The sequence below is a fragment of the Herpailurus yagouaroundi genome, unplaced genomic scaffold (assembly GCF_014898765.1).
Source record: "Herpailurus yagouaroundi ecotype Mexico unplaced genomic scaffold, PumYag 163, whole genome shotgun sequence".
Classification (NCBI taxonomy): domain Eukaryota; kingdom Metazoa; phylum Chordata; class Mammalia; order Carnivora; family Felidae; genus Herpailurus; species Herpailurus yagouaroundi.
The window spans coordinates 60332112-60350153 of NW_024412404.1; the positions used below are offsets into that span (position 1 = coordinate 60332112).

General features: G+C 54.8%; 1 long non-coding RNA gene across 1 annotated transcript in view; it reads right to left on the reverse strand.

Annotated features, from left to right (window-relative positions):
• Nucleotides 1-8444, reverse strand: part of LOC121037348 (uncharacterized) — a 13585-nt gene extending 5141 nt beyond the window's left edge. The window contains exons 1-2 of the long non-coding RNA XR_005793729.1: nucleotides 8222-8444; nucleotides 7530-7750 (exon numbers count right to left, since the gene is read on the reverse strand). This is a non-coding gene — a long non-coding RNA (uncharacterized LOC121037348). The remainder of the gene's footprint in view (nucleotides 1-7529; nucleotides 7751-8221) is intronic.
• Between the last annotated feature and the right edge of the window lie 9598 nt (nucleotides 8445-18042).

The following is an 18042-nucleotide window of genomic DNA, read 5'->3' on the forward strand; positions in this document are numbered from 1 at the left end:
GTTTATTTATTTTTGGGACAGAGAGAGACAGAGCATGAACGGGCGAGGGGCACAGAGAGAGGGAGACACAGAATCGGAAACAGGCTCCAGGCTCTGAGCCATCAGCCCAGAGCCCGACGCGGGGCTCGAACTCACGGACCGCGAGATCGTGACCTGGCTGAAGTCGGACGCTTAACCGACTGCGCCACCCAGGCGCCCCAAGGAAATTTAATTTCACCTGCCATTTCCTTCTTGCCTTTGTTCCCCACATCACTATGGAGGGGGGGTGTGATATCAGGGTTCCAGGAAACAGAGTCTATCGTTTTCTGGAGATTAGGCTATTGATAAAATTTCCTTGTAATTTACTAAGATATTTGTAAATGAATGGAGACTCAGGTCCTGCACGACTGTGATCTCTACCAGTTAACCATTTGTTCTCCCCTTTCCTTTGTTCTAGGGCAGCCAGCAGTGCCCGAGGAATATCACGCATGTCCCACCTAGGGGGCGGGGTGTGTGTGGGGGCGAGGGGTGCTGGCTTGTACTTTGCCCTCAGCTTGCCTTATGCTCCCTTATCAGTCTTGTTTCTCTCTACGACAGTCTGGATTTCTGCACAATGCTTCCAAGTACCCTGAAAAGCCCTCATTTCAGAAGACCTCTTTTTTGACTCTTGGCCTTTGAATGAAAAGAGAAATTTCACCGGACACTCCCAGAAGAGCATGTTCCCTCTGTTGCCTGCTCTGTCTTCTTCCTCTGAGTAATCCCTTAGCAGGGGCATCACGGCGGGCTGCCCCTCCTGGGGTCTGCATTTCCTCCATCAGCGTGGCCCCCACCTAGCTGTGTTGTGAGTGCAGCTCCCCAGACAGCCAGGGAGGGGGCAGCTGTCCAGTCGAAGGCTTCTGTTCAGATCCTGAGCCCTGGGAAGGAACCTCATTTTCCCAAAGATCATTCGAACTCAGCCACCACCCACCACTATGTGATCAGAGGGATGTGGAAGCTACCTGCCTGAAGGAGAAATGCTCCTATTCAGGAAGCTTGTCGATCTAGGTGACCTAGGGAGATCTCGTGGTCTCTAGGCCCCAAGGTCTCCTCACCTGTGCAATGGGTATGCTGTGGGAAGGAGGAAGTAAGATATTGTGTGTGGAGTGCTTGGCGTTTAGTTCCTGGCTTTCTCAACTGTCATGGGCCACGGGCTCCCATGGAGCATATTTTCATTCCCTCGGCCACCTGTGCTCCAAACTGCCTCACTGCCACACTTAGGGGCACACTTAGGGGTGGCCTGGGCTCAGAGGCGCCCCAGTGGCTCCAGGTAGAGGCAGCTTAATCTCACCTAAAATAAACTTAAACTGAACCAAAGGTGAGTAACCCAGAAAGTAACAGCCACATCCAGTGAGATGAATCGGGACTATTGGGCCCCTGCCTCTTTGGCCTGCTGTCTGCAGAATGGAACCCCTTCCCCTGTAGCCGTGGCTGGGCTAGTGAAAGGTGACAGACGCCGGGTGCTGGATGACCTTGACCAAACCTGATGTCCACTGGTGTTTACAAACCCAGCCTCTGGAAGTCCTCTCCGAAAGCCAGACCTCTTTCCGCATCTCGCCTTCAGCCTTCCACATACAAAATATTTGGAAATGAAATGATCGATCCTTTTCCCCACACTAGAGAATAGGGTTGGGGTGGGGAATGGACCCCATGTCCAGTCCCATTATCAGTCTCTGTGTGACAGTGCCTCACCCCGCAGGGCACGGGACTGTTGAGATACCATGGCCAGTTCTCTCCAGATGGAGCAGGGGACCCCAGAGGCCTTCCCAAACCCACACGGGTAGGTCGCCTGGCAAAACCCCCAGTGTCTGGGGACAACGTGGGGAAGGGGGAGGAACTGAGGGGTCAAGGTGGGACAGGGGAACACCCAAGAGGCCACATGTCCTGCTGCCAGAAACAGGTGGACCCTGTGCCCTCAAACCAGGTCTCTGGACAAGATCCAAGGCAGCTACCGTCCAGGGACATCCGGTTCCCATTCGAGGTGGGTCAGCTCCATGAAGAGCCCAATTTTCTCTCTGTGCCCGCGTGAAAGGACAGCTTTTCAGGCCCACACCAGAGGCTGGCACCTCCACAGCCGGAGTCAGAGAAGGGGGTCTTTGGTGCTATGCCTGGAAACCAAGTGACCACAGACATTGGTTCAGGGTAGTGACGGGCGAAGAGTGTCGCGAGGGAAGGTGAGCTCTCCATAGGATGCCAACTCTTAGGCCTTCTGACGCTGCTGATCTCTGCCCTGGGCCCGATCGCTGGAGGCCCCTCCCTCCTCTGACCCTGTCACCGGCTGAGTCGCGTCCCTCCACAAGATCCGCTGAAGTCCCAAGTCTTGCTCCCTGTGAATGTGGCCTTTCTTGGAAAATCAGATCTCTGCAGATGTAACAGGTGACATTAAGATGGGAGGAGAGGAGGCCCTCATCCCCTGTGATTGGCGTCTCTACAAGAAGAGGGCTGGACACAGAGACACATAGGGAGGATGGCTCGTGACGATGAAGTCGAAACTCCGGCCGCAGGCCAGGGATGGAGGGCCACCACCAGGAGCGAGGGAGAGGCCAGGAAGGGTCTACCTGGCAGGAGAGGGAGAGGCTGGAGGGAACACGGCTTTGCTGACACCTTCATTTCTGGACTCCTTATCTCCAGGACAGTAAGAGAATGGATTTCTGTTGTTTCAAGCCACCCAGCTTAGAGAGCTTTGTCGTGGCCCGTACAAGCCCCAAGCTCTGAAGCCTAGCCCCGCCCCACCACCTGAATCCCAGTCCCATGGGTGGTGGTAAACTTGAGAATCCCTGCTGGAACAGGAGGCTGGGTGGAGTTGCAGGGAGGTCCCAGGCTGCGCCAGACAAGAGAGGGTGGGCATGAGGGAGAAAAACAAGGGGCATGCTGTCTCCTGGCAGAGCCCTGCCCCCAGAGGGGCCCAGGGAGGGTGGAATCGGGTGAGTGGAAGAAGTGTCAGATCCTTTCCAGCCGTGCTCTCTGAAATGACGGGGCCTAGAATAGAATCGAGTATCCTCCCCGCTTTTTTGAAAACCTTGCAATTCCTGCCAACAGGAAAAAAAAGAGAGGGAGAGAGAGCACCCCAAACACACCTATTTCCTACTTCCACAAGTACCTGATGACCCCAGGGTCCTGCCTCACCCCAAACTGCACAGGACTACGCCCACCCTCCCAGCTGAGCTCACACTGGGCTCAGTAAGACTTTCTCCTTAGGCTGTGGCCATGAACCTCCCCGGCAAGAGACTTGCACTTATTTCTACTTTTCCAGCAGCAGGAAGGAAAAAAACAACTTGGATCTGAAAAGCAGAGGGAGAATTAAGAATGTACCTCGGCCCCAGGCATCCTTTTTTTTTTTTTTTTTTAACCACTAACTGGGCAATGAATAATTTATAGCCACGAATGTTTGTGGGGGTATAAAACTGTTGACAAGTCAAGAAAAACCTCTTAGCAGCCTGATAGAGCAATCCATCTTCAAGAAACAGGTTTCAAATGCATAGTTTGTGAAGATGCGGGTTGAGGTTGTTTTCCTTACTCCTTTTTTTTTTTTTCTTTTTTTATCTATATGGAAATTGGTGGGTGCTGAAATATGTTTCACTCCAGCACGAACTTGGGCTGAATGATATCCCAGGCAAGAATTAAATCATTGCTTCGTAGAGCAAGAAATAAACCCCCAAGGGAGGTAGAGACCCTCGGCGCTCAGGAGGACAGCAGGAGACTTCCAGAAAGCTGAGTGAGCCATCGCTGTTCGGGGCAGGATGCCGTGCGGGGCTCAGGCTCAGGCTCAGCGGACGAGGGGGTGACCAGATCCGGGGAACAGTCCTTCGGGAAGCCCCCAGAAAAGCGGCAGTGATTGCGCAACTTAGGGCCCCTGGTCCCTCGAGCGGGCATCCTCCTGAGGTCCTCCCCGGTCTGGACACCCGGACGCACTGTGAGGGTGTCGTGACAACAGCGTCTGCCGTGAAGATGTAGCACCCAAGTTCCTCTTGCTTAGTCTGCACATCAGCTCTTTGGCTGAGGCTGCTTGGGCAGTTTGGGCATTCTGTGGCTCCCCTCTCTTCCTAGGGGGCCCCTTGGGAACTGGCGCCCCGGGAGTTCTTGTACCTCTGTCAAAGATCACACAGGTACAAGGTGGTAAACCCCGGCCTTGAACCTATGTCTCATTCACATGCTTACTCACCTCTTCTGGTCCTGTGGAAGCTGGTTTTCCAGAAAATGGCAGGCGTTAAGCTGTGCCCCCTTCTATTCTCATCCCCACCATTCCCTCAACGGCCCCCTACCTTCTCTAACCAAGGTCAGGGTGGCAGGCTGAAACCCAAGTGCAGGCCACAGCCAAGTGGCAACTCTGGGACAGGACAGGGGAGGTGGATGCCGTTCATCAGAACTGTGCGAGTCACCCACTGCTTCGTAACAAATGGCCCCCCTACTCGGTAGCTCTAAGACAACACACATTAACCACCTCACCGTTTCCGTGCAGCAGGAGTTTGGGGGCAGCTATCTGAGTGCTCTCACAAGTCTGGAACCAAAGTGTCTGGTGGGGGGGGCGGGGGGGTGGCTGTGGCCATTTCAACCCACCCACGTGGTTGCTGGTGAGATTCTGCTCCTCACAAGTTGCTGGACTCACAGCCTCAGTTCCTCCCTGCCTGTTGGCTGGAGACGTCCCTCAGTTCTTGGCTCTGGGGGCATCTCCACAGGGCAGCTCCCAACATGGCCGCTAGCTTTCCTCAGAGCCACTGAGAGAGTAAGAGAGGCAAGCATAACGGAGGCCAGAGTCTTCCTGAAACATAAGCTCAAAGTGACACCCATCGGGCGTGCCTTATTCATTAGAAGCAAGTCACTGCGTTCAGACCACACTCGTGAGGGCGTGAACCCGGAAGCCGGGATCTTTGGCAGCCATCTTAGAAGCTCAGAAGAACCCCAATGTTAGTTATCTAGTGTTGCATCACGAATTACCCTGGAGCCTAGTGGCTTAAAACACCAATAATCACTGTTTCTCACGGTTTTTACGGTCGGGAATTCAGAAGCAGCGTGGCTGGGCAGTTCCGTCTTGGGGTCTCTCTTGGGACCGGACAGACGTCAGCGAGGGCCACCGTCCTCCGAAGGCCTGACGGGCTGGAGGATCCACTTCCACGTGGCCGACTCACATAACTGGCGAGTTGGTGCCGGCTGCGGGTGGGGCCGTCCACTGCTCACCACGCGAGCCTCCACAGGGTGGCCCGAGTGTCCTCGAGGGGTGGCGGCTGGCCGGCCGATGGGGCGCGACCCCGGGAGACCAAGCAGGATGCTTTCCCGGCCCAGCCTCAGAAGTCACGTGGCATTGCTCGAGCAGCGCTCTCCTGGCCACACCGGTCGGCCCCGTTCCGTGTCGAAGGCACTGCACGAAGGCGCGAACACCTGAGTGCGAGACTCCCCGGTCACGGGCTGAGACCTCCTCCGCCAACACACCAACCAGGTAAGCCCGCCACACGATGGAGTCGCGGTGCCAGGGCCGCACCGAACCCGTGGCCCAGGCACATCCCTCGGCCAGCATCCCTGAATGTGACTGGCCCTGCTGGGCCCCTGCCTCTGTGATCCCCACTCTCCTTCTCATGCTCTTCTCCCACTGGGAGCTCCTACTCAACCTCCAAAGCCCCGTTCAGACGTCACCTCCTCCGTGAAGCCTTCCTTCTCCCTCACCCTGCTCCCCTCACCCACAACATGCCTCTCTCCCTCTGTGGGCCCCTGGGCAACTTCGTACGCGCCTCTGTGGCCAGCCCCGTGGCGGGAACTGTCTGTTGACCTCATGCGCCTCAGACTCCGGGCATCACGGGTTCACTGGTGCATCCTGAGCACTTGGCCAGGGTCTGTCCGTCGTGGCTGCCCAACCGGAAGACGCAGTCAATTAAATGACTTGCCCAGGTCACGGCTGGTCAGTTCCACAGCTGGGCTGAGGCCGGAGCGAAGGTCCCCTGCCTCCTCGGCCCTTTCCTACAGTCAGCGGTGGGGCCTTTTAAACACACGCCCCGGGGCGAGCGCCTTCTCACAGCCCTCCCTCGGGCCCTGTCCTGCGGAGACCCTCACACAGGACCCCTGGAAAATTCCGTCAGCCCTTGCTGGAGCCGGCCCCGGGCTGCCATCACGGCTCAGGGAAGTAGAGAGTTCCGCCCTGCTCTTGTCTTCATCCATAGGCTCTTGATTCCCTAATGTTTATTTATTTATTTGTGGGGGAGAGGGAGGGACAGAGAGAGAAGGAAAGAGAATCCCAAGCAGGCTCCAGGCAGTCAGCGCAGGGTCCGAACGTGGGGCTCGAACTCACGAACCTTGAGATCGTGACCTGAGACGAAACCAAGAGCCGGACGCTTAACCGAGGCACCGCAGATTCAATGCATGTCGTCTGATCCCCCGCTGGCTTCCCTCCCAGGTGACAAGTTCATTGTAAGCTTTGTCCCCAGCACTCCACCAAAGCTCAGGCTCTGACCCAGTGGAGGGTCCCCGCGGGGACCGGTGAGGCTCCAAGACAGGCCTGACCGTGACTGATGGGCATGTTTCAAACGGCCCCGTGGGAAGCGGTGCCTGCCTGCGGCTTCAGGGGGGCCACGGCCTGAATGCACAGGTGCTCTGACAGGTCCCCTCAATACCTGGCTGTGCACCGGTCACCTGAGCGGCTTTGTAAATGGGACAGGGCAGGAGGCTTGGTCCCCTGCCGCCGTCCTTTCTTCCTCCCCTTCCTCGCCAGATGGAAAGGAAGCCTTCAGACTCACAACACGCCAACAGGGCGGGGCATCCCCCAGGGCTCGCTGCCCCTGGAGAGCGAATCCTTCCCAGCCTGGATCACAGAGTAACCCCAGGGGCAGGCAAGATAGAGTCAGAACGGGGTGGGGAGGAGCAGAGAGCAGAAAGGAGAAGAGGGCCCGAGCCAGACCAAAGAGAGCCCCGAACGCAACTCAGCTGGCCAGAGTCAGCAAGGAACCCGGGCTCTGCTCCGTTTACTGCCAGTGGCTCCCTCGTGGCATCGGTGTCTTTCCACACGCCCTCCAGTTCTCCGTGGGACGCCCTGGCAGGGCACCTGGTTGGAGGCCTTCAGCCCCCAGAGATCTGAGATTTGGTAGACCTTGGGGGAACATCATTTTTAAAAAAATTCTAAATTTTTTAAATTTATTTTTGAGAGGAGGGGCAGAGCGCAAGCAAGGCAGGGACAGAAAGAGAGCAAGACACAGAATCCGAAGCAGGCTCCAGGCTCTGAGCTGTCCGAGCACAGGGCCCGACGCAGGGCGCGAACCCACGAACCGCAAGATCATGACCTGAGCCGAAGTTGGACGCTTAACCGACTGAGCCACCCAGGCGCCCCAAAGTCATTTTTGGTTTAAACTCTTGCCAGTCGTTTTGATACAAACCAGTTTTGAAAGCCCTGACCCCGAAGGTAGAGCGACTGTCCACCCCCGATTTTCTGATACAAGCCCTGTTTCCTAAACTTAGCAGTGAGGGTCATTTATACTAAAATGGAGATCATTCTGTTGTTCTACCTGGTAAGTGCTTGATGTAAATTCACTTACATTTTTAAAAGCTGTTGGCCAGTCCCGTGATCCAGTTGGGGGTTTTGCAACATTCTCCTCACTCTTCACCAAGGGTTTCTTGATTGTTGAACAAAAGATGGAGAAAGCCAGCTTCACAAGGGTTTCCCAAACGAACCATTGTAATGGCCTCTTCCAAAATGGATTTTCGTTGATCCTAGTTATTTCCTCTCATTTGGCCTCTTGTATCACGGCTTCGGAGCCTAAAGAACAAGTGAGAGAATTCAGCTGGAACATCCGATCCCATTAGATCCAGCAGCCTGAGACTGGAGGCCTGGCTGTGGCTGGCGTCCTTGCTGGTCCCGGTCACGTTTGCAGATCTATTACGGTTCTCGCCTCTAGCCCAGCATCCACATGAGAGCCGGGGCCGAAACTAGGTCTCCTTTACCGTTACGCATTTCTGCTTGGCACAGTGCCTGGCACACGGGAGGCATTTAGGAGAAGACTCTTGGTGACCCCTGCCCGGCGCCCCGTCAACACCTGTTGCCCGACCACCATGCCTCACCCCTGCCAATGCATGGAGTCCTCAGAGGAAACAGCTAGTGACAGCCCCGCCCCCCCAACAGTAGGCCCTGGGGGCTGGCCTGTGTCTCGCCCTGTGCGGCACCCCCAGCCCCCTCAGAATGCAGCCCCACATTCCCCTTGAGGTGGTTCAGAGCACAGAACACCCTCACCATCATTTACTGCAAGTCTCAGCCCCCAGACGCCAGCCAGCAGGACAAAGGCCAGCAAATACCCCGGAGCCAAAGGTGTCACAACCAGCTCCGGTTTCTCAGGCTTCGCCCCTGGGAGGAGAGTCCCATCCCCGCCCAGCACCTCTGGACCAGAGGCTTCCACCCAGCCGTCGGGGGCCCATCAGTTCCGCAGCGGCTTCGTCTTCATGGTCATGGCTTGGGGCCGTCCCTGAAATGTCCAGAAAGGAAAAGGCAACCTCAGCCTAAAGGAAAAGTCAGGGCAGATCCTCGCTGAAAAAATAGTCTTGGTCTCCATCTGACCTTCATCCCATCAGCCAAGCTCACTGCACACCCCGGGAGAAGTGAAGACCTCTCCTGTGGCCCTGCAGACCATGACCCCAAAGCACGCCAGCCACATCCCATATCCCATCCCTCCCGTGAAAAGCCCAGCCTGCCTGTCTGTCCATGTCTCTTGCAAGAACTCTCCAGGCCCTGCCACCAAAGCTGGGCCCTTTGCTTCTTAAGATACACTCCCTAGGAGAAGGTCCTACTTTCCCGGAGAGCGTGTGCACTGTCAGGGACTCCTGTCACAGACGTGCTGATGGACAGCGACAGTCACCAGGCTTTGCACCCAGCAGCCGCCCGAGAGCTTTGCCCCACCCCCACTGCCTCCCGACTCTGATGTTCTCCTTGGAGTTCATCAATGAAAACCCTGGTTCTGAGGTGGAAAAGCCTCTTAGGAGGTTAATAGCGAGTGGATAGAGCAATAAACGTAATGATTTAATCCTTCAAGGGTGGCTAAGCAGGCTGCTGTTTACCCAAGTCTTAGCAGATAATTACTAACAGATAATTACAAAAAGCTGCCGGATTGCAGCCGCCCCAGAAATGGCCCCAGCCCCAATCTCCTTTGCCGAGCTAAGTAAACGCGCTGATGCCACGGAGAAATTCCGCACGAGTCGCTTTCCGGGAAGGACACCAGGCGAGAATTTCCACGGCGCTCTCTCTCCTTGCTCCTTCCCTGGCGGCTGTCTGTCTCAGCCACCACTGGCAAAGAAGGCCCCCTGGGTTATAACCCGTCTCCCCAGAGATAGACCACGGCGATTTTAACCCTGCTTCTCAAATGGCCTGTTTTGCCTCTGGATCTCCCATCAGCAGACAGGATGCAGGGGGACATCTGCTCTAGAGGCACGGTTCGGCCACAGGTTGTGATGAAGGGGCTCAGAGGTTCACCTGAGCTGTCTGGAGGGCAGGCTGAGGTTGGGGACCAGGCGGCCCTTCGGGAACTCCAAGAAGTTTGAGAAGCCCAACGTCAAAAGCGTTGTTGACTCGGACAGATTTGACTGAAATTTTCATGGAAAGGTAGAGGGGAAGATCACTCTGAACATCTCAGTGCAAAACTTTTTTTTAAACCCCGTGTAGGGGTGCCTGGGTGGGTCAGTCGGCTGAGCGTCTGACTCCGGCTCAGGTCACAATCTCACAGCTCGTGAGTTTGAGCCCCGCGCCGGGCTCTGTGCTGACAGCTCAGAGCCCGGAGCCCGTTGTGGATTGTGTGTCTCCCTCTCTCTCTGCCCCTCCCCCACTCGTGCTGTCTCTCAAACGTAAGTAAACGTGAAATCCCGTGTTAACAGCTGTGTTTATTCCCCAAGTTTCTGTCCCTACTGCCTCTGCCCGTGTCTCCTCCTCACTGGTCTGCTGTGCTCCCACAGAACACCCCCACCATCACCCCTCCAACCCCGTCAGCCACAGATGCCACCCCCAGCAGGAGAACAGCCAGCAAATACAGGCACCCAACGACATCGTGACTAGCGTGGTTTCTCAGGCTTGCCCACTGGGGGAGCTCTTCACCCGCGCCTAAGGTCTCTGGACCTGCGGCCTCACCTGTATGTCCCACAGGCCCCAGAGCCCATCGGATTCCATAATATGCTCACGTTCACCGTCCTGGCTTAAGCTGTTCCCGCCTTGGCACTGGGGATTGCCCGGATTGCCCTTCAGATGCAGATGACGTTTTCTACAGTCATAGTCCTTGGTCATGGCCATCTTCAAGGTCATGACTTGGGGGCTACCCGTGCCCTGGGACTAGTGCCACCCACATGAAGATGTTCTTTCCATGGTCACGGTTATGGCTGGGGGGCTGTCCTTTCCCTGGGACTGGGTCCTACCTGCAGGCGAAGATGCTCTCCGTGGTGGCCCAGTCCAGGCCACCAGCTCCGTTCTTGCCTGTCCTGTGACACCCATCCTTCAGCTGCAGGAACAGGGAGCCTCCTTGCCCAAGCCCCACCCCCCCATCCTGTGGCAAGCAGCTCCAAGAGCACTTTCCCCCTGCATGGCAGAAACGACACACATTTCCACTTGAATTACTTTCACACCGAGCACTGCTGGCCAGGCAGCCTGGGCTCCTCCAGCCGGGAAACAGCCCGGCGTGACAGGCTGAGAATTAGTGCTGCTCTGACAGGAGCCCCTCATCAAGGATGCCTGGCTGGCCATGGGATGCAGGGAATTCACCGATCCCGAGGACACACGTGCCCTGCCATACAGCTCCCCAAAAGGGGTCCATCCCACAAACGCACATTCCAGATACACCAAATAGGGAGAAAATCCTTCCGCTAACCTGGGCAGCCCCCAGATTTTAAGAGGTATCTCGGCAGGCAAGACAGGGCTCATCTTGAGGGCTTACATTCACATTTTCACGATCACGTTTTTAAAAATTGCATTACTGGGGCGCCTGGGTGGCGCAGTCGGTTAAGCGTCCGACTTCAGCCAGGTCACGATCTCGCGGTCCGTGAGTTCGAGCCCCGCGTCGGGCTCTGGGCTGATGGCTCAGAGCCTGGAGCCTGTTTCCGATTCTGTGTCTCCCTCTCTCTCTGCCCCTCCCCCGTTCATGCTCTGTCTCTCTCTGTCCCCAAAAAAATAAACGTTGAAAAAAAAATTAAAAAAAAGATAAAGACAGTCACATGGGAGCAAGAGCAGGGGACAGGAGGGTCAGGGCTCACTCTGTTCTCTTCCCCCCCCCCAGCCTGAAACCATCCAACCTTACCATGCCCTGGAGACAGGCAGACACCTCTGCTGCCCCCCATGGCGCCCTCGGGCCCACCTCTAACTCTGCGGTGCCTTGGGGACAGGTTTCAGATGACCTCACAGCCCCTTGGCCTCAGCAGCTTCTGCCTCACACCTGCTCCGGGCACGTCTCCAAGCACGAGGGGGCCTGCCTGGGCCAGCACACAGCTGGGAATGCAGGGGTTAATCCCCAGGCCAAAGCCCAGGCAGTGAGGGGCACCTGGGTGGCTCAGTGAGTAAATCTCTGACTTCAGTTCATGAGTTCGAGCCCAGCATTGGGATGTCAGCACAGAGCCCACTTGGATCCTCTGTCCCCTTCTCTCTCTGCCCCTCCCCTGCTCATTCTCTCTCTCTCTCTCTCTCTCTCTCTCAAAAATAAACATTAAAAAGAAAGTTCAGACGGGGAGCTGAACCAGTATGGACTGGTTCCAGCTTCCCTGGGGACAGTCTGCCTTATGGCTGGAGGTCCCAGGGGACTGAGGTATCATGGGCTGTAGCAGTGACCTCCAGGACCCTGATGTTAGCTTTTTCTCCTTTTGTGTGCTCCTTTCCTACCCCTCACTCCTGCTTCCGGGGGTCAGCGCCCCATGAGCTTATAGGCAGCCAGGCCTTCACCTTGGGTCTCTTACGCCAGGAACACAAGCTCAGGCACTTTCTTCCACCCAGGGGCGCACACGAGGCCGGGTATGGAGCCGACCCTCCCAGGAGTATCTGCGCGATGAACTAAGGAAGCACCCGTTTTGTGCATGGCGACATGAAGGCCCTTCCAGAAGGGTCACACAGTGAAACGAGAATATAAGCTGGGTTTCCTGACACCCGGGCCCCTCCCTGCCGGTCCTGAGCTGCACCTCAGCCCAGCACAGTCACCCTGGGCCCGTGGCACCCACGGTGCCCACAGCACGGGTGGCCCTCCGTGGTGCTGTCCACACACCCCACTGGGAGGCTCAGAGACGCCAAAGTGGCCCTGTCTCTGGGCCCACAGAGCTCCACTGCCGTCACCACCCAGACAGGCCTGTTCCCGCTTCCCCAGGATGTTAGAGCGATAATCGCTTTTTGCCAGAATCCGACTCAGGGCTCGGACACCGCTTTCTGTGATGCCGGGGGGAGGAAAGGCATGTCCACACAGGTCCACGTGAGATGCCTGGACACTGATGGGGGCAACCAACTCACAGCCACCCGCCGAAACCCCTTCCAGAAGGCTCTGGTGGAAAGAGAAGGTAGGGCCCTGCAGGAACCCAGGAAATGGGAGCTCCTGTGTCACTGGGCAAGAATCAGGCATGAGAGAAGGGAATCCAGCCGGGGCTCCTGAGGCCAGAGTCCCCTGCTGGCTGTGCTGAGCAATCCCCTTCTCTCTCCAGGCCTCAGTTTGTCCAATAAAAAAGCCGAGAGGTCTGGGGAGGACACCCAGAGGCAGCCCAGCTCTGACCATAGCTCTCTGAGCCACGACCCGAGCAGTTGCTCTGGGAGATGGCGAGGCGGGGTGGGGGGGGATGGGTTGCTCCCACAGAAATATTCATTGGTCCTATAACCTTGGGAAGCCCGGCGCACAGGAGCCCCCTTGTGGGGACTTGGCTTGGCACTGCTAAAGGCCCTGAGAAGTCCTGCAGGGCAGAGCCCCATCCATTATGTGAAGCCCAGAGTTTCCCTAACTTATGTGACCACCAACTATTTCCCGAGGACCTCATATTTCAAGCCGATGACCCAGGCATCTGATTGGCCACTATCAAGTTTCCTCTGAGGATTCTGTCTCGTTGGGATGAGAGGTCAGAAGTTTCCACTCTGAAAACAAAGGCCCTGGCACAGAAAGACAGGTACCTCCAGATGTTGCGTCCAGAACAATACTCTGGGGAACAAAGAAAGGAAACACCTGAAACCCTGAAAGGCTATTTGCTTCCCTTTGTTATTTATGGGAGGGTGGGCAGAGGTGGCGGGAACAGGCACCTCCAGGGGGCTGGAGCTCAGACAGCAAGTCTTTTCTCCCTCCTGGCCTCAGTTTGTCCAAAGATGAAGTCAGGGGCCTGGAGAAGACCCCGGGGGCCAGCCCAGCTCTGAGATTTGTTTCCCAAGACGTCACCCCAGGAGGATACAGATGAACGTGTCCAGAATGGATCCTGTCTTTCTGGCCTCAAACCTGCTCCTCCTCGGGGGTCCCCAGCTCGGTGAAGGCCCCCACCTCCTCCCCAGTTGCACAGACAGAAATACAGACAACATTCTCCTCCTTCCCACCAGCCTGCACGTTACCTCGTGCGGTCTGCACGGCCTCTTGGTTCTACTGAGGGAGCGGCACTCGGATCCCCCCCATTTATGGAGCGCCTACTATGTGCGTGGGGCCGCTGTCTCAGTCCTGGGTGGTCATCTCCTGCACAGAGCGTGACGGAAGGCTCCACGGGACTCCACACCTGCAACCCTCGGGGTCATGTCCAAATTCTTCAGCAGGTATACATGGATCTCTGCAGACTGGCCACTCTGCCTGACTCTCCTGACCCTGACACTTGCTTTTCCCGCGATGCCAAAGTGCCGGAAGGAGCCGGAAGACGCCCCTGTGAAGCCGAGCCAAGGTCACGTACCCAAAACACAGCCTGGCACGGGTTTGGTGCTCAAGGAATGTTCGCTTTCCGGAGTCAGCCCATCTCTGGGCAGCGAACATCTCTGACCCTCAGGGCACCTGGGTGGCTCAGTGGGTTAAGTGTCTGCCTCTCGACTTCAGCTTCGGTCGTGATCTCACGGTTCATGCGGTCAAGCCCTACATGGGGCTCCACGCCGTCAGTGTGGAGCCTGCTTGGGACTCTCTCTCTCTCTCCCTCTCTCTCTCTCTCTCGCCCTCACATGCACTTTCTCAAAATAAATACACTTAAAAAAATTTTTTTTACATCTCAGATCCTCATTTTTCCCTTCTGTAAAGTGGGAATAATATCCACACCCGAGTCAAAGAATTGCCATCAGAATTAAATGCGATCATGGATCCACGGTGCTAATGCCCCGAACAAGGGTTCTTGGATTATCATTACCTCCCCTGTATTCCAGGGACTTCCATCCCAGACCGGTGGGAGACCCAGCCTCCCTGTGAGCTACAACCAGCAACTCCAAGACCCTGCAGGCCCACAATTAGGCAGACCTCCCCCCTCTGGCCCACTGTGGCCTGTGTCATCCTCCTTGCTGGGTGGCTCATTTGTGGCCCATGAGATCTTTCTACTTGTTTCTGGAACCTCAGGCTATGAACATGGATGCCGTGGCAAGTGCAACTTCCTGCCTCGTCCTTGAGAAACGGGTAGCTAACCTGCCCCTGCCAGGTCCCTCCTGGGGGCAGGGATCAACTAGGTCTACACCCTTCCCACTGGGGCAGGCCCAGGGGCCCTGGGGGGCGTAAGAATAGGCTGACACAGCAACCGTGCAGATCGGAGCATCCCCCGGAGTCTGGAAGAACAAGCGGGTTACATCTGGGGAAGGGGATCATCCAGGGATTGCTAGTTGAGACCCACACCGAAAAGGCAGTGTATCTGTTAGGAATGTTCTAGCTGCATGTAGTTGAAAATCCGGCTACTAGGACTTAAAGAAACAAGGGTGTACTTTCTCACAGTGATAAGTCTGCCACTGGTTCGTGGCTCAACCATCATGGCCTCTTAGCGTCCTGCTCATAATTCCAAGATGGCTCTTGCAGGTCCAGGAACCAAAGGCACACCCAGTGCAAGAGGGGAGGGAGCAACACGCCCACCATAGCGGCCAGGGAAGCTGGGAAAGTGGGTGTGGACATTTTCCACCCTCTCTGTTGGAGGCAGGCCATCATACGGAGGCTGGAACTAGGTGTCAGGTTAGCTGCAAACGTAATGGGATGTCCCTGGACCTTTGAAAAGCACTGAGGCCACAGCAGGTGCATGGTGGGCCCCACCCGGGCACACACAGCATATCAGGTGGAACCAGGAGGCTGTGCCCCGAGAGAAGCCTGAGGCTGGCTTGGAAACACCACTCTGGATGTGGTTGGGGTGGGACACCAACATGAGGGCAAGAGGACCTCCCAAGTGGTAGCTGAAGGACCCAGGACTGTCCCCTCCAGAGAAAGCTCCGTTGCAAGGGAAAGCGTCCGGCAGGGTCACGCCAGTGCTGGAGACTGGAGTAACCTCCCCTCTCGGCCCCACCCAGCTGTGCCCCCCAGCAGAGCCAAGTCAGAACACGGCGGGACCCTCAGCTCTCCTCACCACATGGCCTGGTGGGCTCATCTACACTGCCTGAGTCTCTCCCAAGGTTTGCAAGACCTTCCACCACTCAGCCACCCTGAACCTCCCCTCCCCTCCCCTCCCCTCCCTTCCCACCCTACCTCCATCTATTCAGTCAAGAGCTCTCTCCGAACACTGGAGGGATCATCGCTCAGAAGGGAGTAGAGACATATTAGAGACGGGGCAGCAAACTAAATACACATATTAACTTGTTCTCGTCCTTTATGGGGAGAAGGGAAAACAATCACACAATTTTAGAAGGCAGAGAGCAAATGGAGGAATAGTAAGTGACTTAGCAGATCCGGAAGGTCTGAATCCTAAGCCCACCAGGGAAAAGGGTAAGAAGAACCAAATTTACTCCCCAGAACCCTCAAAAGGCTCTTGAATGGGTGGTAACAGCTGCCCGTGGAAGCAGAAAGGAAGACGGGGCTCAAAGCTGGACGTGGCTCTCCTGGGGGGGCTGATACACGCCAGGTCTCCCCCACTATCTGAAAATGGGGTATTCCTATGACACTTTTTTAAATGTTATTTTTAAAGCATTTATTCATTTTTGAAAGACAGAGAGAGACAGAGCACAAGCAGGGGTGGGGCAGAGAGAGAGGGAGACCCAGAATCCGAAGCGGGCTCCAGGCTCCGAGCTGTCCGCGCAGAGCCCGACGCGGGGCTCGGACCCACGAACCGTGAGATCATGGCCTGGGCTGAAGTCGGAGGCTCAACCGACCGAGCCAGCCAGGTGCCCCCCTATGACACCTTTAATAAGCCGAAGGCAAAGCAAAGAAGCCATCGCCATTCCACAAAAGGGAAACCCCTCTTCAGATTTCTTTTGGTTAGCAAACACGTACTCATGTGGGCTTTCATAAAAAGGAAGTGGCATAACACAAACTTTCAGATAATGGAAGAAACCCGTACCGGCTTCAAACATATGCTGTCCTTCATGAAAAAGGAAGAACGACTGAAAACAGGGCCCAGAGCCCAGTGGCTGGAATGTGAATCTTTGGGGGACAAAGAGCAGATTGTGGTTGGCCACCAAAGATGCCCATGTCCTGATCTCTGAAACCTGTGAATATGTCACCTTACGTGGTAAAGGGGATTCTGCAATTGTGATTTAGTTAAGGATGCTGTGATGGGGAAATTATCCTGTGTTCCGGAACCACATGGGCCCAGTGTAATCACAGGGATCCTTATAAGAGGTAAGACGGAGATGTGAAGAAAGGAACAGAGGTCAGTATATGGTAGGCCATGAGCCAAGGAGTTGAGCTGCCTCTGTAAGCTGGAAAAGCACGGAAATGGATTCTCCTCTAGAGCTTCCTGAAGGAGCACAGCCCCACAGATACCCCGATTTTAGTCCGTGGAGACGAATTTCGAGCGTCTAAGCTCTAGAACTGTAAGACAACAAATCTGTCTCGTTTGCATTAGAACGCTAAGTTAGCGCGCGGTAGTTTGTTATACCAGCAGTAGGAGACTAATACACCTCCTTAAATGTTTTATATTTTTATTCTTTAAGTAGAAACTTTTCAAGTTCAATGGCTATATGTTTCTTTCTAGCATATAGAAATAAAAGCTTTGTGGGGCGCCTGGGTGGCTCAGTCGGTTGATCGTCCGACTCTGGCTTTCAGTTCAGGTCGTGATCCCAGAGATGTGGGAGGAAGCCCTGTGTCGGGCTCCGCACGGACAGTGTGGAGCCTACTTGGGATTCTCTCTCTCTCTCTCTCTCTCTCCCCCCTCCCCCGCTCACACTCTCTGAAAATAAATAAACACTTTTTAAAAGTTAGAACAAATTTGTTTTAAACAAGAAAAGATTCATATGTATTCATCTTCTATCCTGCAACCTTACTAAATTCAACTGTTAGTCCCGGTAGCTTTTTTGTACAATCCGTTAAGACTTTCCACAGACACAGGGAAGGATGCCACTTAAGAATGAACACAGTTTAACTTCTTCCTTCCCAACCAGGATACCATTCACCCTTTTCCTTGCCTTATTGTACTGGCTGGAATTGACTACTTACCTGGCTGCAATGTCCAATGGAAGTAGCAAGAGTGGACATTTGTTCTAGAAATTAAAGGGAAACATGTTCTCTTTCGCCGTTGACTACGACGTCAGCTGTAGATTTCCCAGAGGTGGCTTTCTTGGGTGAGGAAATTCCCTTCTTTTCCTAGATTTCTGAGAGTTTCCATCAGGAATATAGGATCTTGGATTATGCATTTTCTTAATCCATTGAGATGATCATGTTTTATTCAATCTATTAATAGAGTGAATTACAATGATAGATTTTCAATTCTTAAAAACCTTGCATTTCTGGGATAAACCACTTTAGGGTCATGGAATATTATCTTTTTAATACATTGCTGGAATTAACTTAATAGAATGTTGTCAACAGTTTTTACATGTGTAGGGAATATTGGCCTGTGGTTTTCTTTTCTTACAATATCTTTGTTTGTTTTGCTATGAGGATCATACTGGCCTCATAGATGAGTTGAAAATTATGCCCTCCCCTTCAATTTCCTCATTTGTGTAGAAATGGTATAAATTTTTCCTTAAATATGTGGTAGAATTTA